The 27123-nt window shown below is 41.8% G+C and overlaps 1 long non-coding RNA gene across 2 annotated transcripts; it reads right to left on the minus strand.

Annotated features, from left to right (window-relative positions):
* Window positions 1-577: 577 nt before the first annotated feature.
* LOC131585020 (uncharacterized) lies at window positions 578-27123 on the minus strand. Of its 2 annotated transcripts, none has more exons than XR_009278841.1 (5): window positions 27032-27123; window positions 24913-24974; window positions 21046-21201; window positions 11004-11158; window positions 578-812 (listed from the first exon to the last, which is right to left on the minus strand). It is a non-coding gene; the product is annotated as an uncharacterized LOC131585020 (long non-coding RNA). The 2 variants fall into 2 exon arrangements; XR_009278842.1 differs by lacking the exon at window positions 578-812 and adding an exon at window positions 9929-9948.

A 27123-nucleotide genomic window follows, 5' to 3' on the forward strand; every position in this document is an offset into this window, starting at 1 on the left:
TGTCACAGAGTCCCAGCTAGATGGGGTCCTGAGTCGACACAGCTGGAGGGAAAACTCTGCAGGAGTCCCATGCAAATAAATAAATAGATATAAAAAAATTCAGCGCCATTCAGATATTTATAGAGGTTTTGTTATAATGTACATTAAAATAATCCTCAACAGCCAATGAAGTCCTTAGCTGTGTTGCCTTTGTGTAATTAGTGATCTTTTATGTATTACCTCTGTATAAATGCATAAATTTTCTGTCTGCCTTATCCTGGTCAGCCCTGCCCTGCCCAATATTCTCCAGAATTCTCTTTGTTCCCCATAACTTTTTTAGAGGTTCTCTCATATATTCTTTCAGGTGCATCTAATCTACTGGATAAGACACTGAATTTGTTAATTTTGTTAAAAAGCTCCAGCCAAAAAAAAAACAAAAAACATTTGCTTAAAGCTTGTCATGGATTCATAAAACTCTGCCTTAAAGAGGGTTGTAATCACAAGTGTCACACAAAGAGTTAATAATGAAAATTTTAATAAAGCTGTTTCTAAAAAGTCAGGTCATCAAATCCCGTGGAAACTGTGAGTGTCTCAGGATGTGGCTAGATTGCAGAGAAAAGGTGCCCCCCCTGTAAGTCTTGCCTGCTGGGCAGTGTGGTGCAGATCCCTGGTGGATGTCACTGCAGGTCCCTTCTGGCCTGTGTTTGCTCAGGTAAAATCTGTGTATGAGGGGCTCAGGGAGAGCTCTGCTCCAGCTGCAGGGGCTGGGACTCACAGTGTCCTCCCCAGGGACACTGCAGGAGCTGCAGGCTCCCACGATGGAGTTTGGCCAACTGGAATGAAAGTAAAATATCAATTGTCAGTAGTTTTTTAACTGTATAAAGGAAATATTAATGATGGACAAATAGAAAATGTACATAGTGACCAAAATAGAACGATTGAAAAACACCTTGGGAGCTTTTACAAGCAGCTGGCATTGACTCAGGCTGTGTATTCATCAAGATACCAGAAATCTTTCACAAAAAATCACAATCAGTCTGTGGAAAAGCTGGTAAAGCTTTCTTTGCTTAGCTTTGACTGTGGGCCCATAATATGGTTTAATTTTTTTTAAAGCTATCAGATAATAACAGATGCACAAAGCTTTCCCTGTGACCCTCTCCCTGTCACAGAGAGCCCCCAAATCAGATCCAAACCGGATAGTGTGGGCTGAACAATGGGGAGCAGATAGCATCTGCTGCTGTAAAATGAAACACAAAAGAAAGGAAGAAGAAAAATCCTACACCAAGGGCTTAAATAACTGTCTCCTTCCCTCTTCCACCTTTGATTTTTTTGTTTGTTTTTTTGGTAACTTGGTGGAAATTCAAATCTCAAAGCAGACTTTCAGGGTGTCACTTGCACTTTCCTAAGACCAGGTCTGCTGTCTTTTCACACAGGTAATTTGTTGAGAGGAGCTGGGCAATGACTTCTCTGGGCAAGCCTGCAGTCCCTAAAATAAAGAGGAACACCCAATACCATCCATGAACTTTGATTCCACACTTAAGCAAGGTCCTTTACTATTCTATATTTACTATTCAATATCAACACCACTTCTTATTTTTCTGCTTCAAAATTGTCAGGCAGTGAGTCACAGAGTGAAAAAAAAAAAAGGATGTGATTTCTATGATCAATCTTGTACAGGCAGTAATATAAAAGGTGTAAACAATGTATTATTGCTGTCATTCCTGGGGACAAATTATTAAGAGCATTTAGGAATCCACTGGATTCCACTATCACATCCCAGTACAACTTTTTTTGTAGAATATATAGAAATTGTGAAAGTGCTTGATACCAAGTTCAGGTCTTTTTTCTCTTGTCTTTTTTTTTTTGTGTATCAAAAAAAAAAAAAAAAAAAGCAGATTCAATGAAAATGCAAAGGCAGCTTTTGAAAAATCAGAAGTCAAAATGAGATGAAATGTTTCACACCACACAAATACACGAGATTTGTCCTGCCTGCCTAATTATGTGAGGAATCAGCCTTGTGTTCTACCCTTTTTATCCCTCTTAGCTGTGTAAACTACTCAAAACTGGAGGGCACATGTCACTTACACTGACATGCAAATCATTACTGCTTTGTCTGCCAGGAAATTTGTGTAAACCAATGCTGAGTTCAGGTTCATTATATTGACATTTTTACCAACAAGTAAATTGAAAGGTTACATTGTTGACATACCAGATGTTATGCAAACTGCTTTTCAAACCATGGTTTCCATACATTTCTATAAATAAATAAATTAGACACAAATGGTGTGTGAATCAATATATGGTAAATCACCAATTTATATACACATAGCAAAAACTACTGTGTGTAAACCCCGTATTTCACACAATGTCAAAACCTCCTTTTCCACCCAGTACTTTTCATTTTCCTGAAAATAGCTGTCATCTATGTAAATGTTTTCCTTCAAGACCAACTGTTCTTCATGGTAAGAACAGTACACGGAAACCTGGGTGCCTGAATTAGCACATGGTGTTATCAATGAGAGTTAAGAATCCAAGTGAGAGTTGGGCTGCAACACAGCCTTAAGGTTTTCAGTTTATGTAGCTAAAAGAGTAGATTTGCATGTGCTAATTTCAGGAGCAATCATTTTTTTTTTAAATATGGATTTGCTCCAGTTTGGATTTAGCCTCGGGGTATTTTGACCCCCTCCTTCTGCATTTTTTTCTCCCTTGACTCAAATAACAAAAATGAGCAAAATGCTGTTTGTCCAATGAGATACTCATTTGAGACTGTTCTCTCTTGGTGATTCAAATCAGCTCTGACCTTGAAAATTCAGCCACCATGAAGCACATGAAGTTCAAAACAAATTCACAAGGGTGATTTTAAAATGGTGCTTCACTCCCTCCATTTCAGGACTAAAACTAGGAAGGGTTGCCCCCAGTTTAGCTTACGAAGGACTTCAAGTACTTCAGGCTCTACAACTGCAGCAGAGAAAATGCTGTTTGGTCCTTGTTTGGTCTCCCACTGCAATCATTATTTCTCTAGAAGTCTCCTGCACGATTTCTTGTTGTGCCCGGTTTCCAACATGTGAATTTATTGTGGTGCGGAACAGATTGATATCCTAAATCTCCAGCTGCAGAGAAGCGAGATTTCTTGGAATGACAGTGCTGCCTTCTGCCAGTTGCCTCATCTCCTGATCAAAGAAATGTCAAAGCAAATCAGCTTTTAGGTAGGACCTTCCATGCATTCAACATACAGACACAGAATGGTTTCAATGCACTCCAAAAGGCTCCTCCAAGCTGGAAGAAGCCTTGATCAGTGCAGACCCTTCTCAACCAGCTGTGACACAGGACTGTGTCTTTCCCACTTTATAATTCTTTGCTGAGTGCTCGTACTGAAATTGTTTCATAACCACATGAATTTGGAGTTTTCATTTCGCCCTTGGAAGAAATGTAGAGCCTGGCACACTGACAAGTATAACAGTGTGTAAAAGCACAATTAACTTATGCTCCCACCCCATTTTTTTACATTTCTAAGGAAGCCCTGAGATTTCAGAGTGATTGTTTTCACTCCAGAGCCAGCAGCACACGATCACTTCATCAGCAGTGCCGTGCAAAGCCGGCACGTTCGGCCACCGCCACGAGCCCCCGCACTGCACATCCTGCTCCTTCCCCAGCAACAGGCTCCCCAAAGCAGGGGAAAGGGAATTAAAAAGGCCAAGCAGTTAAATACAGTGCCAACAGACTTAGGCACCATAATCCCTACGTTTTTTTTCTTAGTGCAACCAACCTTTTTAATTTCAAAATGTGGATTTGTCTATGTATAAACAAGTGGCACCTTAGAGACTAAAGATAAAGCAGAGTTTTTCAGTATATTTAAGTCAGTTTATGCCCAAAGATGATGAAGTTATCTGCTTGCCAAGTGTTTTGAGATCCTGAATTCTCAACTCACCTTGAAGAAACACGGACAGCTAAAAAGAAAATGTTTTCAGTCACTCCATGCCAGGATCCCAACACTACAAATGTTTGTGGACTTTGGTATTTACCTGTTTCTAAAGACAGCTTGGGAGAGCAGAGAAATTGTAAATGTTTGCAGAATGTGGCCCCTTCTCTCTGAAAATAGCATGCTGTGTGACTGAGACAGAGCAGTCTGTGAAAGTGGAGCTCATTGAGGCAAGAAACTTTTTAATTATTTTGAGGCTGGTGAATGAGCAAGGCCGAAGTTCCCTGTGCTGAACATGGGTGCTGTATCAAACCATTGCTCTGAATTTGGTTCCCTGGTGATTTCAGCTTGCTGTCATTTGCTTCCCCGAGGTCTCAATGACACCACACAGAGCATCTCACTTGCATTTCATCTTCCTGAGTGTAAACTCACAAAACTCTTTGCTGGTCTTACCCCAGATCTTAGCAATTGTCTACTTTCCTTTTAGTCACCCTGGTATTGACCTGTCTTTGGCAGCTACATGTAGATATTTCACTAGTTAGCAGTGCTAACACAGATCAGAGAAGCTTTCAGATTTAATCACCCTGATAATCACCTTAATAATCTGGAGTGAAAAAAACCCAAACCGAACTTCCAGAGTTCATTCGTCTTAAATTCTCTTTGCTCTAAATCCTCGTTTGCTTTAGATACCCACCACACTTGTCACTTTTAAGGGAGAACACTTTAAATCCACTATCAAGCTGACTGTCACTTCAGAACCACCATCCCTTGGATCATAAACAGGGCGAGGCTCCAGCCAGGTCTCACTTTTCCAGCAGCATTTGGGAGCACCACACATGCTCTGCCTTTACCACCAGCCCCATACAGACACTCTGCCAGACACAAGCATCCCTGGCTAGCCTGGCAACCTGCAATCCCAGGTCTGGAGAGCCTGGCTGTCACAAGAGGAACAGCCAGCTGCAGCAATGGGTAAAATTGCACCTAAAAGCAGAACAAAGCACCAGGAGGCCGAGCCTCTGCGCTCTCTCTTTCACAAGGCTGTGCCCAGATCTGTGCAAGGCTTTAAAACTCTGTTTAAACACATGGATAAATCAATGAAAATACTCTGCTGCTCCCAAAAGTTGCATGGGTCACAAATTAAGAGGAAAACACATGTATATTCACTGGAAAGGCAAAGGGGACTGGGTAGTTTTATATTGTGGTGCTTTGCTCTGTGGAATCTGATTTTTTTTTTTTTTAATTGATTGTTCATTTTTAATAGAGTTCTAATGAAACACCCTTAAGCTCTGCAGTGGTTTGCATCTATGGTTAGCAAGCCAAATACCAGTGTGTTTTGTTTCACAAGTAGCATTAGAGATAAGAGAGGGTAAGATCGTGCCCTGGTTTTACAAGGCTGTAAGAGGCACTTAGGGGCCATACAGTCTCCTGCTTAGCTGCCTAAAGCCTACTCTGGTCATTAAATAATGTGAAAGGCTTATAATAACAGCTGGTGACTAATCTATTCCCTTTGTACAAATGTTTTACATTTGTCACTATAACCACTGCAGAGAGACAGCTCCACTCTCCTGAAGGCTGAGTCTTGCCCAGAATTTTTTTTATTTACTCAAAACTGCACCCTTACAAGTCACCACTTGCCAAATATTATCACATCGTGATGAGAGCTTACATTCTGTACTAGGTATAATCAAAAGATTGCAGTCACAGGATCTTTAAGATACCAAGGTAAGATAAAATATTAAGCAGGAAAAAGGAGTGGGAAAGGTGTTAAAGAAATTATTTCTTTAAACTACTTGATACCACACTTTCCAAGAGAAGTTTTCCTCAATCTGCATATGGAAAAAAAAACCCTCAGTTTTGTATGAAGTGAAAAAAAAAAAAAAGAAAAATGAAAAAAAAACAGTAGAGCATTGGGAGTTGAGATGCAGCACAGATGCACCATAATTAAAGTTCTTTATTGTACAAGTCACAACTGAGGTCTGTCAGACACTGACTCTCTGCTTTCCAGACACACAGGTTCATTTTTTCCCATATTTCATGGTTTTAGCAGATCACATATGAATGGCACAAGAGAATCACACACACCAAACTTGCCTGTTGGTTCAGTGCCTCTTTGCTCTTACTAAAGAAATAATATTGCATTCTTGGACATCCCAGGATATCTGTGGGTCATCCCAGGTGAATGGCAAATTATTTCACTGAATGACTTCTCCAGATGAGTTGGTGACTTACATGGAACAGCCTGACAGTGAGCCTGAACCTGGACTTGGCCCTGATTTCCTGGAGAAGGACCAGCAGCCTCCTTGTTCTAAAGAAATTTTAATTGTTCACCTTCCGCTCTGTGTGGTCATTTATATCTTTTCTACTGGCCTGCTCCCAATAAAGCCCTAAGCATTAACCTTGTTTCCAGCACTTTACCTGCACTTCTCAGGAATGTCAGCCACACTCAGTCCCATGGAATTCAGAGCTTACAGACCCCCTTTCCTCCTCAGACCCTTTGCCTTCCTGCCATCACTCTGGACACTTTGATATTATAATCCTTTAAAAAGTTAAAAATTCCATGTAACAGAGATGATGATAACACTTTTCTTCTATTTCTGCAGGTCAGTTTAAGACCAAAGAATTTTGCAGCCCTTGAGAGAAGCCATGTCCTGTCTTTGTATATTCAGGAAGGGAGAAGAGGCAAGATGGATGCCTAGAGCTGCTCAAAGTGTTAAAGCAAAGATTTCACCAAAATCTCATTTCTCATCAACCAAAATGTTCCTCAGCTCTGTGTAAGTTGCTGCAAAATCTAGATATTTAAAATATCCTTCTCGAACAATAAGACATTTAAATGTTTAGCTTTCAAGTTTTCAGAAGGAAATACCTGCATTTTTCATTAACAGTTTAAAACACTGATTTTTTTTTTAAATTTCAAACTAAAAAAAATGAAATTAGCAAAATAAATTAAGTTAACAAAAATTAAATTCAATCCCAGAGGGAACTGACTGCTTTTCAGTTCACACACTTTTTAAAGACAGGTTTTTCTGAATGCACTCAAAAGTTCTGCACAAATATTTTGCTGCATGTTTTCAGAATTGTCAGAACATTAATACAGCCATCTCTGCACCATGTAAGTTCCATGGCTCTGAAGGACACAGACTCCCATGGCCTCCAACAGCTGTATTCCATCTAATTCTCCTACTGCAGCTTTAGTTTCCTATTGGTTTGGCAACTCTGAAGGTCCAGAATATCTTGTGGATAACATTAGGCCCGAGAATATAGGTAAAATTTAGTCTGTCTGGAAACAGCAATGAATTCATGGACATTTTCCATCCCCTGCTGGTCTCCCAGGAATGGTGCCACTCTAGCCCACCTCCTTCTCCTACCTCTGTGTAGGACTCTGCTCCAATGGCACATTTGTGCCCTGCAAATGAATAAATGCACCACAGTGGTGCCAAGGAATAAAGCAGGACTGGCATCAGGTGAAGGGAAGGAGAATCTTACCAAGGGAAAAGAAACCTGGGAGAGATGAGTCAACTAAATTCTCAGAAAGTGAGTGCTGAGATGAAGGAATGGGATGGGATGCTCTGGTGACAAAAGGAGATGTGACTCACAGGACAGTCACATGAAACATAAACGCGTTGCCCAATGCTCCCTGCAGTGTCCAGGGATGGCTGAGTCCCCACAGAGGTATCACCAGGAGGAAACTCTGCTGCTTGTGTGTGGCCACCTCTTCCCTGAAATCCACAGTCAGAGACTGAAAGAGGAACTAAACAAGATTCTGCAAAATTTGCGTTTTTTCATAAACCTTTCCTAATGTTGCACTCTTTGCATCAAGCTCAGCATCAGTGGAGTTTTCTTTTGTGACTTACACTCAATATCTATTATCATCATCAACTGGTCCCAAACCAAGAGCTCCTCTGGAATAAATCTCTGGCTGTTGGAACAATGAATGTCAAATCACGCTCTGTCCAAGAAGCTTAATATCTAAATGTAGGACAAGAGAGAGACAGAGACAAACAAACAAGAAATAAAAGAGATCTAAAAGAGAACTGTGATAAGCAGGAGTCCCAGCACATCATGTTCCCTGGCACTGCCAGCTCCCTTTGTAGGCACCATGGCAGGGGAAAACTTTATTCTCTTGGTCTAAAAATAACCTATATTTTGAATGTTTTGTTATAAATCTGGTTTGATCAGACATGGGATCTCTGGAATGAGAATAAACATATCTTTCTAGACAAGGAACTCATTGGGTGGTTATATTTGGGCTGTTTTTCCCAAACAGTTTTATAATCTACACACACACACATATTTAATTGTATGCTTTACATGAAATGATGTTCATGCTGTGCCTCAGCCTTATGATGAAAACACATTTTCTGGATAATTGAGACATTTTCATTAAAACAAGATTTTATGACTGGTAGTGGACAAGATCTTTTAGCAGTTTCTGGCTTGTGAGGTTACAGGGATCAGGCCTGTGCTGCACCTCCTGTGTTAGGAAGCAAAGACATTCCTTATATGAAAATAGGTAAAACTAAGGAAGTCATCAAAGAATCACAAATGACACCATTAAAAATTATTTCTAAGATAATACAGCATAAACTGAAGCTGGTGGAAATAATCCAAGTAACATCAGCAGAGGCAAGTCCTAAGTCTAGCCCAGATGATTTTATAAAATAGACGTGTTGGCATGTTTATTTACACAGAATTATTTAATTCTTTGAGATATTCATGTGCAAGGTCCAGTTAAAGTGAAGGCTGTGTCTCTACCTGGATCACTCCTAGAACTCAATGTGACTTGGTCTGTTCCCACACACAGGAAGCACTGACAATCCAGCCACAGAGGAAGAGGTAAATTTAATCTATTCAGTGCCTTTCTCATCCAAGTAAAGAGTGGAATTACAGGGGAGGAAATGAGGCGAGCCTCAGCTCAGCTTGCTGGCAAGAGCATCTCAGGCTGTGTGGGGCAGGAGACGGGAAAGCAAAAAGGCCTCCTGAGGTTAAAGAGCCACCAGCAAATTACTGGCCTCCCTCAAACTGGAGGAAGCAGGGAGGAGGGGGATTTGAAGGGATACAGAAATTCCTGCTCAAATTAGCAAAAACATGATGCAGTTTAGATGTTACCTGTTGCACTGAGGAAAACACACAATGTTCTCAGGCACAGGTGGAAATAATCCAAATTATAATCCAAGATACGGGATTTCTGGGCTGTGCTGTGCAGGGCCAGGAGCTGATGTTGATGGTCCTTGTGGGAACCTTCCAGCTCAGGGTATTTTATGTTTCTATGATTTATGATAACTTAGTGCAGAGAAATCCAAAGACATCTCAAACATTTTTAACTTTGGTCTGCAGATAGATACAGACTCTGAGAACCTCCACCTGCCACTACAGTGAGCAGAGGCTATTTCCAAAAAGGACAGTGGCTCTCACCAACTGTGGAGCCTCTAGCACCAAAACCTTTTTTGGAAGTTTTAGTTAAATTCTCTATAACCTGCAAGGACACTAAACCATTTCCCTCTACAAAGCTTGTCCAAATCAGACTCTGAAAAGCACTGAATTAAGCTATTTACCATCAAATAATAAGATTTTGGTGGATGAAATAAGCTGCCAGTAGCATTGATGAGGCCTCATTTAGGCAAAATTTAGCAGTGCTGTACCACCAGCATTGCCCAAAACAGGATGGAAAAGGACTGTGTGACCACTGCTTCCCTGGGGACCTCCAGGGAAATGAGATGTATCTCATGAGCTTCTCAATCAGCAGAAATTGGAAGAAAAACAAATAAAACAGTTGGTGGTCTCAACTGTGTTTCTTGTGGGCAGTCACCCATGTTGAAAAAGCTTGCCTTGTGATGGGCACTAATTTCTCTCCCCTGTGAGAGATCTTAGTCATGAAGTCAGAAGTGAAATTATAATAGAGAGTAAAGGTCAGGGTGCCAAAAGCATTTAGGTTGCCCCAAATAAAGAGCCAATGGGAATGCTGGTCCCTGCATAGGAAAAGGCACCTGGACTCACCTGATCCACATTTAATCAAATGTAGATAATCAATAAGTTGCTGTTTCAGGGTTTTTCTACAAAGTAGAAAGAGAGATACATCCAAAATCAGATCAGAGCTTCTGTGAGACACACAGCTCCCCTGAAAGTGCCCATTTGAAACATCAGTAGAAATAAAGATCAGCGCTAAAACCTCAGAAAACTGCCCAATCTGAGGTGTCCCGAACCTTGGCCTGTGCATCTACATCATTCTGCAGACCAGCCCTGATTGTAGGATCTCTCTTATCTCATCCTATTTCCTAAAATACAAGTGTCTACTTTGAGCTGGTCCTCCTCATGCTCCCTGTTGGGAAGCATTTTTCCATTGACCCAGATGGACCTTTCACCAAAATTTGAGGCTTTGAGCATCTTCAAACGGAGCTTCCTCTTTTCTCTCCTCTGCATGGCCTGTGAACAAACCTCAGAGCTGTTGCCAGGCTGGAGAGGAAGATCTTGAATTTTGGATTTGAGATCTTTATTTCTGAATCATTAGTGAGTTATCACAGTTATGGGAAGGTGCCAGGCTGAGAGAGGTCCACGCCCTCTCTGTCGTGAAATCTATGGAGAAGTGTACAAAGCAGTGTGAAAAAGCAGTTCTGAAACTGCACATTTTCAAAGAAACAAGATGAAACAGGCAGGCAGTGATTCTCAAACCCAAATGCTAGTTCTCTAATCAGAAAGCAGGTCACTGTTTCCCATGAACAATATATTTGTGGTTATACAAGTTGTATAGGCACAGTTCCTAATACAAATAGAGTACTGTCATGGCTAATAAGCTCAGTACATACATATGTCTTTTTCAGAGAAAATGATGTATTTAATTGCATATCTAATCTTATTTTCATTAATAACATATAGCTTTCTTTACAGAATTGAGATTTTTAGAAAGAAAAAAATTGTAGGAAATACAATTTCTTCATGTATGTCATCTGAGGCCCACAGGTATCTAAGAACTGATCCTAGATATTCTTCTCATTACAGAGAGACCCTTGAAACCTTAATTTTAAGGAATTCCCAATAAGAACCTTGATCTTGAGGGATCATGGGGAGCTGTCAGAGGCTCTCATGAAAGGCAGTGTGAAATGGTACATACCTGGTGCTGAGGAAGGGATATTTGGTGTGATGTGGGTGAGCCCTTTAGGTCAGTCATGGCTGCAGCTTTTCCCCTCTGAGGCACAGCAGAGCAGCAAATCTTCAGGCAAGAAAATTTACAAGTGGGCAATGTCATGCAGGGTCAGAGGACACGTTCTGCAGGGTACAGAGAAAACAGAATCAAATGAAATACTAACAGTCAGATTAGATGTGACAAAACTGGTAATATGGAATTTTATTCAAATCAGTTTAATATATCTAAGAAGGTATCTGGTTGGTATCTGGTGGGAATGATTTTCTAATGTGATATTTCAGCTCTCAGAAATGCCAAATGTTTAAAAAGTCACCAATGGTGGTATTTCAGTGGAAAATGTTGACATTTTTTCACTTGAACATCACTGATTCTTGGGGAATATTTTATTCTACAAAAGCTTTCCAAGACACAGCCAACTCTATATACTGCTCTCAAAAGGAGAGTATAAGGGGAAGGGGGACTTTCTTAGCAGAGAAAATGGGGTTTAGGATAACAGGAACAATTGATGCTGAGTGGGAAGGTGAGTTTGTGCAGTAACTGCTCTGATCTGAAACATAATGTCCAACCCTGGCTCCTCTTTAACTTCAGCTCAGAGCGAGTGTCAGATCCCAATGTAAACTTTCCCATCTGTGTTATTCTATTAACTGAAAGGGAAAGGGATTAGCATGTGTACTTGTCACATCTTTTGACCTGTTGCATACTGAGACCCAAGGTAATGTTAAAGCAAACAGCATTCTTCTCCCTCTGCCAGGATAAGCAGGGCACGGGGGTGGCGTTTTGTGAGAAGAAAAGAAAGCCAGACCACGTAAAACAAAGTATGTACCCTGTGCAAAAATAAATCTTGGACGTTGAAGATTTCCAAAGGGTATACCTTAAACAGGGTGAGAGAGAGAGAGAGAGAGAGAGAGAGAAAACATTTGAGAGGAAAGTTCCCTTCCCTGCCAAGCACCAGATGGAGGGCCTTCCCACGGAAATAGCTGCAGAAGACAGATCGCTGACAGAAACCTCTGCCAAGAGAAGGGGTCCCACTCACTGTGCTGGTAAAAGCTCCGTGGATGAGAACAGAATTCTCTGATTAAAACTCGTTCTCCAGAGGAGAGGGGCTGGAGTGTGGCACAGCACTCTATAACAGTGTGGCCCACCCCAAAAAGAAGACAGGTTTTGGAAGGATTATATGGTTTGGGGTTTCATTCCTTCTTTTTGTACAGATCCTGTTTTTGCCCTCACTGTGAGTTTATAGAGCACATGTGCACACACAGACATGCCTAATGGCAACAATAATCTGCCTTTCCTCTCCCTTCCTCTACATTTTATTTCCATGAGGCCTTTGCAGTGATTGGGACAAGATGAAGTGTTGGATGCTGACACTGATAGAGAATCCATTTGGGGATAGAAGGTTTAATGAAGCTGGGAACCAAAAATCTCTTTTTCAAACGTTTCAGTTAACTTGGCACTAAATTATTCATAGAAGAAGAATTTGAGGGCTTTCTGCTCCTTCTGCTTTTTTTCCTGGATGTTTCTGATTCCTTTGTAAAAAGTCCATAGAAGTGTGTGCACTTTGTGAAAGAAGAAAACAAACTCAGCATCTCCAGGACAAACCAGTCAGTTCAGCAATGAGAAAAAAGGCAATTAACTGTATTGCTATCACAGAGAGCCAAAGGAATGGGACAGGATGACCTGGGTACAGAGTGTTGGGAGAGAGGCTCTTCCAAGCAGGCGTAGCAGGTACTCCCTGATATTCCCAGCATTTGAATGAGAGCCATTATATTACTGTTATGGCCAAGGCTTGAGCATCTGATGTCAACACAGCAGACAATTAATACAAAATATTAGCCACAACTGAGGCCCAGTTCCATTTTTGGATGGTTTTCTCTGCTTACACTGCAAGAACAACATCAACAAATTAAATTGAGTCCAGCAGTAGACTATCAAGATAGCAAAACACATGAGGAAAGGATGGGGGAGGTGAATTTGTTCAGCCTGAAAAATCTAAAAGTTAAAGAAGGGACTTTAACTAGTGCCTGCTACTACTGATAGATGGCTAGACAGGAGTTTGAGTCCAGCTTTTCTCAGATATAGTGAAAGGATGAAAGGCAATGATAGCAAGTTGCAACAAGATAAATTCCTACTTCATTAAAAAATAAATTGAAAGGAGGACAGTTAAGTTCTGGAACAGGTTGCACAAAAAGATGGTAAAACACCTAACCTTGCAGATTTTTAAAACTTGACAGAACATGGCCCTGAGAAACCTCAGCTACCTTTGAAGCTGGCCCCCTTTTAAGCAGGGGCAAGATGATCTACAAATGCCAGTTTCAATCTGAACTAGTCCACGATTCTGAGAATACCAATTATAATTTCTGCACTGACATAGACAATCACCTTCTGAAATCCCCATCTCTTACCTCAACCCTAATGTCTTCCTCTAAATGAAAACTTTTTCTTTCACTCCTACAAACCAGAGAAGCTTTGTTGGAAATAGAGTCTGCACCACCTTCCCTTTGTGCCTTCATGGCAGGGTTTTTAATTCTCTGTGAGCATCATCATCATCACCATCGACGACAAAGAGGGCTCAGGAAACAGTGCAGCAATATTGGGAAAAAATTCCCTTGAAACACAGTGCATTTCTTCTCACTGGCAGAGCCATAAAGGTAGAAGTCTGTAGAGAAGACAGCTAAGGGTGACACACAACTTCCCTGCAGTGACAATGAGGGGTATCAAAATAAATTCATCAGGGAGAGACAAAGAGGAATATCGTGATTTCCCCTTGATCATTTTAACAGGAAGTATTTCCCCATACTTTGTCAAATATTAGGCAAAGCTGGGTTAAAGCTGTAGAGAAACCCAAGGGAGATGGAATATGAAGAGTGGGGAGCAGTGCTGAGCTTGTCCTGTGTTGTGGGGCACCAAATGAGACCCCAGACACTCTGCTGGGGATCCTCAGCACGGCTCGTGGTGCTCCCAGAGCAGGTATTATCCCCTCTCTGAAGAGACCCCTGAACCACAGCCTGTGGCAGGCTGTTATAATAAATGCAACCATTTCAGTGCTGAGATTGGAAATGCTCACAGGGTGTGATTTTTGTCTAAACAAAGAAGGCATTTTTGGGAGGTCTGGGTCATTGTTTTGCTCAAAGATAGAAAGAGATAAGAGCCCTCACACTTCACCAGAATTAGTCTCACCCCTTTTCATGACTGGAAGGACCCGGGCTGACGCTACAGGGCAGTGTTATCCCAAATTTCCTCTTACAACAACATTACCTCCTCATTTTCTTCTCAGTTCCTGAATCATCTTTATGGACTTGTCTTAGAGCAGTACATAAACTGCTCCTTCAACAGGCTAAGGCTCCACATGCTGTGCAAACACAGGATGCAGCCTTGACACCACTTCCATGGTGCCATCCTTCCAGAAGAGATGTACATGGTGGTATTTGTACAAATTTATAGCCTGATGCCTCTAAAATGACATTTTCTAAGTTCATTGTTAATGCACTGGCTGACAGAATAATTCCAAACACAGGCTCTTGCCAACATCTGTGCAGAAGTTTGTGGATTTATTCATCTCTGATATTAGGTATTAAGAGGTCTAATTACCCAAAGTCAGATGTGAAGGTGCCTGGGTTCTAGGCTTGATATTCACACAAACACACTGTTCTTTTTAATCAAAGAATTTCCTGTTTTATAGCTGTGTCCAACAATGTACATGTAAATATGCATGTGCATAAATACAGAAACACACACACATGTTTTTGTACTGCATATTCCAGATAAAGAGGAACAGAGAAAAACACATCAGGGCCCTGTTTCACATCACAAATTTCCAGTCTCCTGAAACAGGCAGACAATACATGTTTTCCCTAGGATTATTCAATCTGTATACCAAGTCAGTGGCTTTTAAAGACCCCCAAACATTCAACAGATCTTACTAGGACTGATCAGCTGATTTACGCTCTAGTTCTGTAAATGAAAACAACAAAAAAAAAATTACCTGCGTAATGCATTTTAAATCTTATTTAATTTTTTCTTGATTTTTTTTTTTTTAATTCTGTCTGAAGAGAATATTAGTTGAAGTATTTATAGCCCATTTGGTGGTGTTCTGACACCAGAATGCCAATATTCCCACCCCAGGTGCTGAGAGGCTGAAGGATGCCCACACCTGTGTGTACACACACCCCCCAAACCCTGCCATGCTCTGTGTGCAAGAGACACCTGAAAGTTTGTCCTTGTTTAGTAAGGGTAAAAGGAAAACATGCTGTGGGATGTTTTAATGCCTTAAGAATTTCTATTTACTTGTTTAATTAACGCCTCCGTTTTATAAATCAGAATTGTTCAATATCTACTGTTTCACCGTCTATTTAATTTAACCATAATTTATGTCCTCAAATTCTCACTGGCAATTGTTATCATCTGCTTTATGTCACAGCTGGTGGGGTCTGAGGTCTGTACAGGATGGTGACCTTATTCTAATAAGAATATCTTAAATTTTGTATTCTTTGAATCAGGTGAAAAAAATGATCACCAAAGAATTTCTCAAAGTTGGTGCAAAGATAGAGACCCCTCTTTACCCGGAGGAATTGAGACCAAGTCTCTCTCTAACATAATAAGTGATGGTGAATGGCACTGGTAGGATCACATGGCTTAGAAAAAGAAGGGGTTTTTTACCTAAACTGTGAGGGGCAGCGAACTGTAAATCATCCACTGGCTTCAGTGGAGTTGAGGTTTTACACTGAGTGTTCTGAAGAGAAATATATCCTCTGATTGCCTAAATGAGAGCAGTATCTGGTTTGCACTTGATCTTCCCTAATTTCACTCTTCACCCCCAGCCTTTGGGTACCTCTAAACTCAGTGTAGACTCTGTTCTGTCACCATCCTCCCTGAAATTAACTGCTGTCCACACAGTTGATATACATGGTAAATAAAAATCAACTGTATCAGTGAAAAATAATTTCAGATTTGTCTGTCTACCTTACATGGATATGGGTGTGAATAGCACAAAATAAGAGTTCATTCAGAATCAGTCTCAGTTTTGAACCATGGTACATCATGGTCTAGAAGGAAATTGCTATCACTTTGCTTATTCCTTCCCACTAACAAAGTCTATCTACACCAACACAAAGTCTACACAGACTCTAAAAGGAAAAGAAAAAAAAAAATCAAGCTAAATCAACTCTCAAATTCCCATGTAAACTGAGTTTAAGAGTGGAAAATTTCTTTTACCTATTCTTTGGGTGGTACAAAAATCTAAAATTCCTATAGCCCTGCTTCTCCGGGCCAAGTCAAACAAGGATATCGTCCTTTTAATGTCTTAAAGGCTCTGTTTTCTTGTAATGCCAAATGCAATATTTTTTTGAAAACACTACACCAGAAGTTTCCCAGCTGAGAAAACAGGCTGGTGAAAAATGGTTTCAGAAAACGAAATAAACCATGCAAAAGCTGTTCAGGGTGTGTGTATGAAATGAACATCTGGATTTGGCCTGTTAAACTGCCTCTTTTTTTTACCTCTCCCCCTCCCTTTTCTTTTTCTCACAGCTGTTCGAAAGAGTCCTAAGGGCAAAGAGACAGGTCAGTGGACTGGGTTACACCTTTTTTTCTTTTCCGTTTTTTTTCCGAACCTCTTTGCACCTACGCAAGGAATCCAGGCCACATGTGTGTTTAATAAGTAGGCACAAACACAAGAGAGAAAAAAAAAAAAATCTCAATTCCTGTTGGTTCTTAGGAGAGACACTGAAGGAAAAATAAACTCCGGATTTCAAATTTTCTCTCTCAAAAAAAGAAACCTTATGGTTCCAATAAAATATTTCTTTAAAAACCCAATGGATTTTTTTTTTTTTATTTTTTTTTATATTCATGTTCTTTGTAGGTTATATCTTTCTCTGTTGCTTTGGAGAAGAATAACAATGGGTTAATTCCTTACCTGCTGGAGCAAGAGAAAATTATGAAATGCCAATGGCCTGGGTTCACTGAACTGAGTCTTCCTATAGCATGAAATAGATACATACATTTCTATTGAGTGGGTTCTTATTTAATTTCAGGCTGCAACTTCCCCAGTCCAGAAATTAAACAGAGAACAAAAGGAACTGAGAAATGATCTGGAGGTGAGATTTTCTGAGCAGCAGAGGACTTTGCCTCTTCCTCCTGCCAGGATGTCCCTGACAGTGCCTCAGCCGTGGCCAGGAGCAGGGCATTTCCAGCTGTGGCAGGGCTGAGGAAGCTCCCTCACCTGGCTCTTTTAGACCAGGTCTGAGAGTTCTGCTGGGTCTGCCCCTGGCCTTGGCTCCAATGTCTTCACCACACATCTGAACCATCAGCCAGAGCTAACATCTCTCCAGCCCCCTGACAGCAGCCTGCATGTGAATACCCCGTTCCTTTGAGAGAGCCCCGAGCCACCCAGCCCGATGTCAGACAGTGAGACTCTGTGACCACTGTCCTGGGGAGCCTGTTCCAGTGCTCACCCTCTGGATGGGAATTTCTTTCCTGATATCCAGCCTAAACCTCCCCTGACTCAGCTTTTCAGCTGGTACAGAAATATTGCACTTGTGGGTTGATCTATATAAATACACACCTCCTGCTGCTCAGAGGTTTTGCACACACAGGTGGAAGAGTTTACGACCCTTGTAGCAAACCTGAACCATGAATATTTACTCCACTTCCTTTCACTGTTGCTCCTCTGAATTCTGCTTGCAGTTGGTTAGAATATTGCAGTCCACTAAGTACAAAAATAAGTCCCCAGATCCTTGAGTTTGTTTGAGGAATCTTACTTTGGATACAAAATTGATGCTGAAAATTAAATACCTGAGTAAAAACCCTTTGCAAAACACAGGTGCTGGTGCCAGGAAAGGAGCTGTATTGCTTAACATTAATGCTATGACTGAGACAAGGCAGTGATATTTCCTGGAAAAAGCCTTTGCACAGTAGCCTAGATGGAAAAGCCAATGCTTGGCAGTAGGGGCTGCATGTACAGAGCAGATGAAACACAGAGAGACACTCTTGAGCTTCAGGAGGTCCTTCCACAGAGCAGAGGGTAGTGCCTTTTGGTGCTGTGATGACCCTGGGCTTGAGCTATGTAAATATGACCAAAAAAAAGTGAAGCAACAAACAGTACATAGGAAAAAGATCCTGCTCCAACCCCAGCACTGGCTTGCTTGTCAATCCTAGGCCTGCATGGGATCCATGACAAGAAGACAAATCTAAATCTGAAATAGAAACCTACCAGTGGGACTTTTTACAAGGGGGAATGGCTTCAGACTGAAAGGGAATAGGTTTAGATTAGATATAAGGAGGGAATTGTTCCCTGTCAGGGTGGGCAGGCCCTGGCACAGGGTGCCCAGAGAAGCTGTGGCTGCCCCTGGATCCCTGGAAGTGTTCAAAACCAGGTTGGATGGGGCTTGAAACAGCCTGGGATAGCTGAAGGTGTCCCTGCCCATGGCAGGGGGTGGAACAAGACTATTTCTAAAGTCTCCCCCAACCCAAACTATTTGGTGATTCTATGATGGTTCTACGACTCTTGCATTAAGCTGGTCCACTGATTTTTCTAGGCCACAATGTATGGTCAGCAAGAAATTAATTTGCTCACATATTCCAAGTTCATACCTGCTTCAGTAGGGCTCAAAGATAGAATTACCTCAAAATTCAGCTGAAAGTAAAATGAATTCCCCTTCTTTTCTCTCCTACTGTATTTTTTATTTTTTTTTTAAAGACCGTGAGAAGAGCATGGCAGTGAATATTATTTATGGAGCACCTAATAAAAATGCTGTGGGGAAATAATTACTGGAAACATCTGACTGTGTGACTGTAAATGCCTGGGCCCCAGCACACTGATTTAATGGACCACTGCTCTAGTCTGTTATGCCTTGTGCTACTGACTGCAAGCCCCCTGCCCTCCTATTAAACCCCTCACATTGCTGGTAGATCAGGACTGGATTCTGCAAGGTTTGTGGCAATTTTCCAGAGAGGGATAATGTGAGCAGGGGTGACTCTGTGTTCACAGAGAGGCCTGGAGCCAGCCCTGGGAGACAAAAAGTTCTTGGTGAAGAAATCACAGTGAAAACCTGGAGAGTTTGTGGTTCTGGGACTGAATAATGTTTCATAATCCAGACACCAGGTGCTTTAGGTATTTCTGAAAGACACTGGTTAGATGTTAACTCTTCTCTTTTTTCATTTTTTTCAACCCATTTATCATTCACAAGCCACCAAATATTTTCATTTTTGGCTGTTATTTTCTCCTCAATATCCTTTTATGACCTCCTGAACCCAATGGTACAAAGCCATGCAGCCTCCCTGCACAAAGGGCACTTATTCAGAAATACTTCCAGCCCCTCCACTGTTTCACAGATAGATGTAAAAATGTTAAAATTCACAAAACACCTTGTAAGTGATATGAAAAACACAAGGATTTGAAGTTCCTGCTTTCATTTGCAAAAACAGTCCTGAAGAAAGACCGGAGGGCTATCATTTAACTGCTGCTGCTGACTTGCTAAATGAAGAGGAGAAAGTAAAAGGCAGCTCACTGCCACACTGACAGCAAGAACAAAATCACATCCACTCCTTCTGAACCCAGCAGTTAGCACGTTTTTTCGGGGTTTTCTTCTTGCCTTTTTTTCTTTATTGATGGCTTTAATGTAATATTTAAGTTGGAGCTAAAACAGACCATGGAACATTAAATCACTACCAAATGCAAATTTACCTATATATCTGAACTCCATTTTCTCCTACATTTACAAAGCAAAATTCTACCATTTGAACTGCAAGCTCCTATTGCATTTAATGGGAGGCAGCAAACTCCAGACATTACTTGGAATATACATGCACTTATCTTGTTGTTACAGGTCTCCCTCGCAGAACTAAAAGAGAGCTTTAGTACCAGACAGTATCTCTCTGGGGTCATACCCAATGAATAGTGTTTTTTGAAAGGATTATTTCAAAGGAACTCTGAAAAATAATCTAATGACTTGCAAGCTACAGGATTGCAGCATGGGAGGAAGTAGATAATGGAATATGACAGCAATGCATTTTTCATAAAGCCAGTGATTTCTATCGTAACGAGAAGCCCATCTATAATTCGGAGAACTCCCCCACAGAAGGAGACCTGCGCTGTTGCAGAAAGTGCACTGGAGTACGAAATGAAACAATAATGATGATGATGTTACTGATGAGTCCCACAGCTCTGTCTTCCCTTCTGTCTCTCTGAGGTTCAGGCAAGAGGAGCTGTTCCAATCCCCCCCTGCCTCGGCATCACTAACCAGGGAAGCTCAGAGCACACATCAGAGACCTCATGATAGATGCGAAGCCCCAGAGAAGAGGCTGCTCTTTATCTGCCGAAAGTTAAGGCCTGCATCTGCTCTCAATTAGCAGGCAATTAGGGGAGTTGAAAACAAACCTGTTTACATTGGCTATGAAGTCTAAAATAATTTGTGAGATGTCAGGGCAGGATATTAAGATGTTAATGATCTTGTTTCTGTACTTTGTTGCGTGCACTGTAGTATCGCACCTTCCTTCCACGGCTCTGGGTCATTCGACTTCTGGGAGGGAGAGAAACCCCCAGAGGCTGGTTTGGATGGGAGGAGAAGTTGTATTTACAAACAGTATATATGGGAGACCTGAGGACAAGGGCTTCTTTGAAAAAACAAAATAAAGGGGTGAATGTTCATTGTGTAATTGTGAAATAATGTCATGTCGTAGATTACAGCCTTCAGAGGTTTCAACCACAACTCCCATCATGAAGGCCAGGCTGTAACCTCCTGTGACTGTCAGAAACAGTGACTGAAAAATCCCCAAAAAGGCCGTTTGCAACTCTTTTCTGGGCTTATTCCCCCAGCTGTACCTCCACAAAAGCCCACCCAGGCAGGTGACTGTGGCACAGGGAGGTTGTTTGTCCCACTGAAACATCTGAAGACAACTGTGAGCACTGAACTTCAACCTAACATTTGAGATAGGGTCCTGCTTATTTCTGTGTCACTTCCTTACAAATATTTATTTACAGCATTAACTCTTCCAGAAGAAAGTTTTCACCACTGACCTCTCATTTCAGCAGCATGGCCAGGGGGTGGTTGCTTAATGTTCAGCTTCTTGGCTTCACTTGGGTCATTTCTGGGCAGCCACATGAAAAAAGGTTTGCACAAACATTTATTCTCCTTGGGCAGAAGATGAAAAGCAGCATCAGCGTCCTTTGTTTCTGAAATCACAGAATTCGTTTCCATCAGCACAATACAATACAAGAACAGTGGAATTGATGAGGAAAGTGCAGAAACACCTGCCTGGAATGTGCATTTTGTACCTTATTTAATACAATCAGTACATTCTTACTGGCTGCCCACATTAATTCTGTCAAACTTGCAGTGGGGCTTATTGCCATTTTGACCTTGTATGACACAGTCATCACATCTATCTTTGAGCCACAAAAAAAAAAAAATAAAAAAAAAAATTCTAATAAATAATCCACTCCAAGCTGACAAAATTAAATTTTTACTCTTCCCACTAATGAACCCTGTTACCGTAATTATTTATGTCATGTAAACAGAGCTCTGAGTTCACCCTGCCCTCAACAATTCAAAAAGCCAGAGAACAAAAAGTGCACCACAGGTGCCACTGTGCCCTCTTGTGTTCTCCTTTGGGCCATCTCCTCTCTTGTCCTCTTGGCTTTTTCATCACACGCTATGGATCCATCTCTAATAAGAGCCAGGTGCTCAAGCCCCTCGGCTTCAAAATAGCTTTAATTACAGTATTAATATCATTCTGCTAAATCAGAAAAAAATCCCAAATGGGTCACTATTTGTGGTTATATTTTTCAATGTCCTGGTGCTTATTTTCTTTCCAATTTTATGTTTCTTACTGGCATTTATAATGCCTGAGAGACATTCCAGAGGCCAAAATAGAGGTGATCTGATCTTCACATGATATTCCTAACTTTCCACAAAAAGAAATAGCAGGAGGAGATGAGATCTACATTACACCAGCCCCAGAGGTACACCCTTGAGTCTTGACCTCCTTAGATGAAAAGCAGAAGAGCTCAGTATTATTAGTATTTATTGTTATTATCTTAATTGCTACTATTATTAAGCAGCCCATGAAATATATTAATATAAATAACACAAACACAAACATTTGAAACAGGAATTCAAGCACAAAGGAAAGACACCTCCTATTTACCAAATATTAAACTAAATTTCTTTAATACTTTCCATTAATAACTCCTGCAGATGCATACTGCATGAGTCAGTCAATACTAAAGGTTAGGATGAATGTGGACAGTATGGGAATGCCAGCTGAGCTCCTTGGTGGATACTTATTGAAAAGATTAAAAAAGGGGGGCTCTGTTAGAAGAAAAAATATGACATTAATGTAGATTCTGTCACTAACACTCAGATCAAGCCACTTCACTTCAAAAGTTGAAAAAATCAAACTGTTGCTGGTTCATTTGCTGGTGTAGGGAGCCTCTCCTGCAGTAGAGGGAGAGGGAGCCATAAGCTGACAATTCTGGTCCACGAAGGTGTGGAAAGACACTGCTGGAAAGAAAACTTTTCCAGAACTTTCCCAGAAGGAGAACCATGGCCATGGGCATCACAGCTCTCCTGAGTGTGCTCTCCCCATGCAGCCCCACCATGGGGTGCCAGGCAGTGATCCCTCCTCCATCTTCTTCATCCCAGACAAGCAAACCAACATCTCAACATCCACTTGCCAAATCATGTCCCTTCTGCTGCTTCCACCCCTGTCACCACCAGCAAAACCTGGGCAGGCACCAAAGCTGCTGTAAGCAACCTGGCCTAGTGGAAGGTGTCCCTGCCATGGCAGGGGGTGCCAAGAAATGGTCTTTAAGGTCCCTTCCAACCCAAAGCTTTCCATGGCTCTGTGATTCAGCTGATGACCATGCAACACTTTCACTCCCAGCTCTTGACTCCTCAGTACCAAGAGTAGTAAAACATGTTTTTGTCAGTAAACTACAGTGCTGTGACTCAGCCCCTGACACAGTGGGTGCAGTCACCGTGTGTACAGTAACACGGTGCCATATTTAGAGTTTCTGACCATAACCACACTTGCAAAAAAACTGCATTAGATCAGCAGCCAGTTTCCCGGACTCCCACTCCTTGTTTCTGACTTCAGGAATTCAGATTATTTGTCTTGTACCAAATAAAGTTGCTTAGGAGATAAAACAGTAAGAAGGAAAAACAGAGGGGCCTAACAATAAGCTTTAATCTGTTCTGTCTTGAATAGATAATGCTTATAGAGGAAAACAGCAGATAGTAAAGACCAAAAAAAATTGCAACAAATTGAAAGCTAACATGAAAACAAACCTTTTCCATTGATTTTTACTTTTAAATTTTGAATGTTATCCTTAGCTGCACATAAGTAATCTGCAGGAGTGCTGTCCAATCCTCATTAACTGTATTTGTCCTCTTTAAGGCTGCCTGTAAATATCAGCCTAGGCAGAGCAGAGGACCCACAGAGGAAGGTGTCTGAGTTTGCACTCAAACTCAGGCTACTGCTGCTTTCTGCACTCAGTTCTCAGGAGGGAATGCTGAGCTGGCTGAGTTCAAATTTTTTTTTTCCCATAAAGAGCAGGTTTTCTGCAGTGTTAAGACTCTCTTACTTAGTTTTCTTTTTGTTGGTTTTTTTCTGTGGATTTTTTGTCTGTTTTTTGTTTTGTTTTGTTTTTATTTTTTAAAATAACTTCAGGTATTGCTGGTAAGATGAGGAAAGTAGAGAGACTCAATCACACAGGATGTTTTGGGATTAGAGAGGATAAGAAGCTCATGCTTTTGTTGCAGGAGAGAGTGTTTAACAGTGAGACCAGATGACATCAAAGATACCTGTCCTGGGAAAAGAAAGGCAGATAAACATCATCACTTAGAGAAGGTGATGAGAGCTGGGAGAGGGGATCTGGGACATATCAGATAACTCTGACCTAGGTCCCAAAACATCTCCTGCCTGCAAGGAAAGGGAGGCCTATACAGGTGTATTTATTATTTTGTCTACACTTGTTTCTTTCCCATGCTATTTCAGAGAGAATCACCTGCACACAGCTGCTCCCAGAGAATTGCAGGGATAATGCCTGCAGGACTGGAAGTCTAAGATAAAATCATGGACTTCAAGTCCAAAAGGTCATGGCTGGTCCTGTGGTTTTAGGGCAGCTGCACCACAAAGCTCCTTGAGTACCCTGCCAGGCACTGGAGGAGAGAGTGTCCAGCAGCTGAGACCTGGCACAGAGAGCAGGGGAAGTCCAGAGTCTGGAGAGCTGCCCTGGGGAGAAGGAACTGAAGCCTTTTGAGTGTCCACTCACTTGGCCATTGTCGTGGGCAGAGGGCACAGCACTGGCACACCCCAATCAGGGCAGTACTGAGAGAGCTTTGCATAACAGAAACTAAGCCAGCCCAGCTGACAGCAAAACTGAGTTGGAAAACTGCTCAGCATGTTCTTGTCTTTATTTTTCAGTCATTCTTTTAATGAATATACACAGCTTCTGTGATGATGGGGTTTTGTTCTGGGTTGTTTTTTGTTTTTTTTTTTTTCATTTTTATAGAAATAATCACAGAATGGTTTGTGTTGGAAGGGACCTTAAAGATTGTCTTGTTCCAATCCCTTGCCATGGGCAGGGATGTAGATCAGGTTCCTTCAAGCCCCATCCAGATTGGCCTTGGACACTTCCAATGATGGGGCAGACACATCTTTTTTGGGCACCTTGTGCCAGGGCCTCAGCACTCCCACATGCTGTTTCCTAACATTTGATCTAAATCTCTCCTTCTAAGTTGAAACCATTGCCCCTTGAAAACAAAAGATAATGGTAAAAATGGTCATAAAAGGAAACTGGCTTTTGACCAGTTTGGATTTGTTTAAGTGCTGGGTTTTGAAGAATCCTCTTCTATCAATAGCACTAATAGATCCTACTGACCTGATTCCTTTGGGTCCATTTCCAGGGCAGGGAAACAGTTGTGTCCAGCTATCCAACTGAGACTGAAACAAGAAAACAATCAGAACTGTGAAAATTAAGACATTTAGCAGTATTGCTATTTTACAGCAGATACTGGAAATCCTTTAGGTGGGCTCTCTCTCCTTTGCACCCTCTTCTCCACTAGGAAAAGCCCAGAACAGCTCTGGGTCACCCGCCAGCTCTCTGGAGGCTGGCAGCTCCAGGAGAGGGGGCTGGCTGGCTCTGCTCTCTCTGTTTATTTTCTGGGAAGTCAGGCCTGGTCAAGTGGAATGAGTCTTTGTTCATTTTAAGAAAGTTTATATTTGACTCCGGTAGGGCTGGGGAGGAGGTGAATGATAGGAAGAGGAGGGAAGGAGACCTTGTGGGGCTGCCCCCACAATACCACAGGCAGTCCCATGGCCAAGGGAGCAAGAAAATGAAGCAAAGCACCAAAATCAAACATGCCTGTTGTTGTTTTTTCTTTCTTCAAAGCTGAGAGATGACTCCATAGCTAAATCTAGCTCTCACTCCACAACTGACCTTGTAGCTCATGAAAAAATGTAAACTAAATCCCCTACTTTTAAAAATCATGTCCTAAACTGTGGAAAAAAGAACACTTCCTAACATTGCAGCACAACCTGACTCATCCTACAGCAACAATCTCCTTTTGCTACCCACACCTTATGGAACTCGAAGTCTCATCTGCCACTGCTGCCTGCAAGACAAAGCAAGGGGATGATTTTTTTGTGCCGTTTTTGGAGCAATTCTGCTGGGACAAGGCACAGAGTGGAAGTGGAGAAAGGAGCTGAACCAGCCTGGACCTTCACACGAGATTTGCACAGTTGCATGAAGCACTTGTAAAGTTTTTTAGGCTCTGTCGTCAAAGCAGGATAACAGAAAGGGTTGATGCAAATCCGTGGCTTTGCATCTTTTGCAGGGCATCATTCCCTGCCTGGGAACTGTGTGGAGGGAGTGCCAGCAATCCTGCCTTGGCTGCTCACAGAGGAAGCAGTAAATGGAGATGCTCTGTGCAGACTCTGCGTTCCCCATGCGGTGTAAACCAAAACCAGTTCCTGCAATTCTCTGCAATAATATAGAAGCTTTGCTGGCTACTTCTCCCATCCGTCTCCTGTGGGTATAGACTCCTGGCCTCTGAGGAAACCAAGAATGACATCCTTCTAGATTTATAATCACAGGGATTTATAAAATGCAGTGTTGTTGTTAGGTGCCTTGAAGTGAAAGGGGAAAATAAATAAATAAACTACATGGGCGTCACCACTGGAAAAAATAAAAAAAAAAAAAAAATCTGATCTCAATCAACCAACCACATTTACTACTCTGTATCCATGGCCAGGCTCACTTCATAAACCACCCCTGTCAGCCCTTCATTCTTTCCAATACTTCTTAGGAGCATCCATCTTCTTCAACACAACATCCCTGATTTCAAAAGCCAGACACAAATTAATTCCGGGAATCCTACGGCGGGGAGACATTAAAACCCATTTAGAGGTTTCTGTGGAAGGCTCTCTCCAGGCCTATTTCAGGCAGCTCAGCTCGCTGGAGCCAGCCTGGAGGAGCAGGAGGTCACAGGTCTGCGGCGGATTGCAGGGACACGCCAGCCCGGGATGAGGCAGCACCGAGGGGATGTCTCTGTGGAAGGCTGGGAGGAGCACACCGGGCAGATCTCTGTTGCTGGGAGCTCAATTAAAAATTTCTTTTATTTTCTGTTTAACTCCTTCATTCTAAGCCAAGAAATTAAATTTCACAGGTTTCATTTGCAGAGACCAGCTGCCTTCAAGTTTTCTGCTACAACTCTCCATGGCTAGGATAAAGAAATGTGGTGAAAGAAGGAGGGGGAGTTGAGCTTCTGTGTTCAGAAGAAATGTGTCTAACACATCTCCTGGGGACTGAAGAAAGAAAGAGGCTTCCTGTAGATTTGGAGGCTTAAATTATCCCTCAGGATTAGGTGTTCAGGAGCATCTCTCCTTCCAGCATGTAAATATCTATTATTAAGTGTCTCACTGGTTCTCTTTCTGAATAGTTGTGTTAAGATGTGCAAATGGCTGGGAGGACAAGGGCAGGGACCTGTCCCCTGACTCACCTGGCCTGCAGTCCATGGGTCACACATCAGCTGCACCGCAGTCACCCGCTTGCACTTCAGCTGCTGGCACAGAGCATTTTCTTCTCTCTAGC

The sequence above is a fragment of the Poecile atricapillus genome, chromosome 15 (genome assembly GCF_030490865.1).
Source record: "Poecile atricapillus isolate bPoeAtr1 chromosome 15, bPoeAtr1.hap1, whole genome shotgun sequence".
Lineage (NCBI taxonomy): Eukaryota > Metazoa > Chordata > Aves > Passeriformes > Paridae > Poecile > Poecile atricapillus.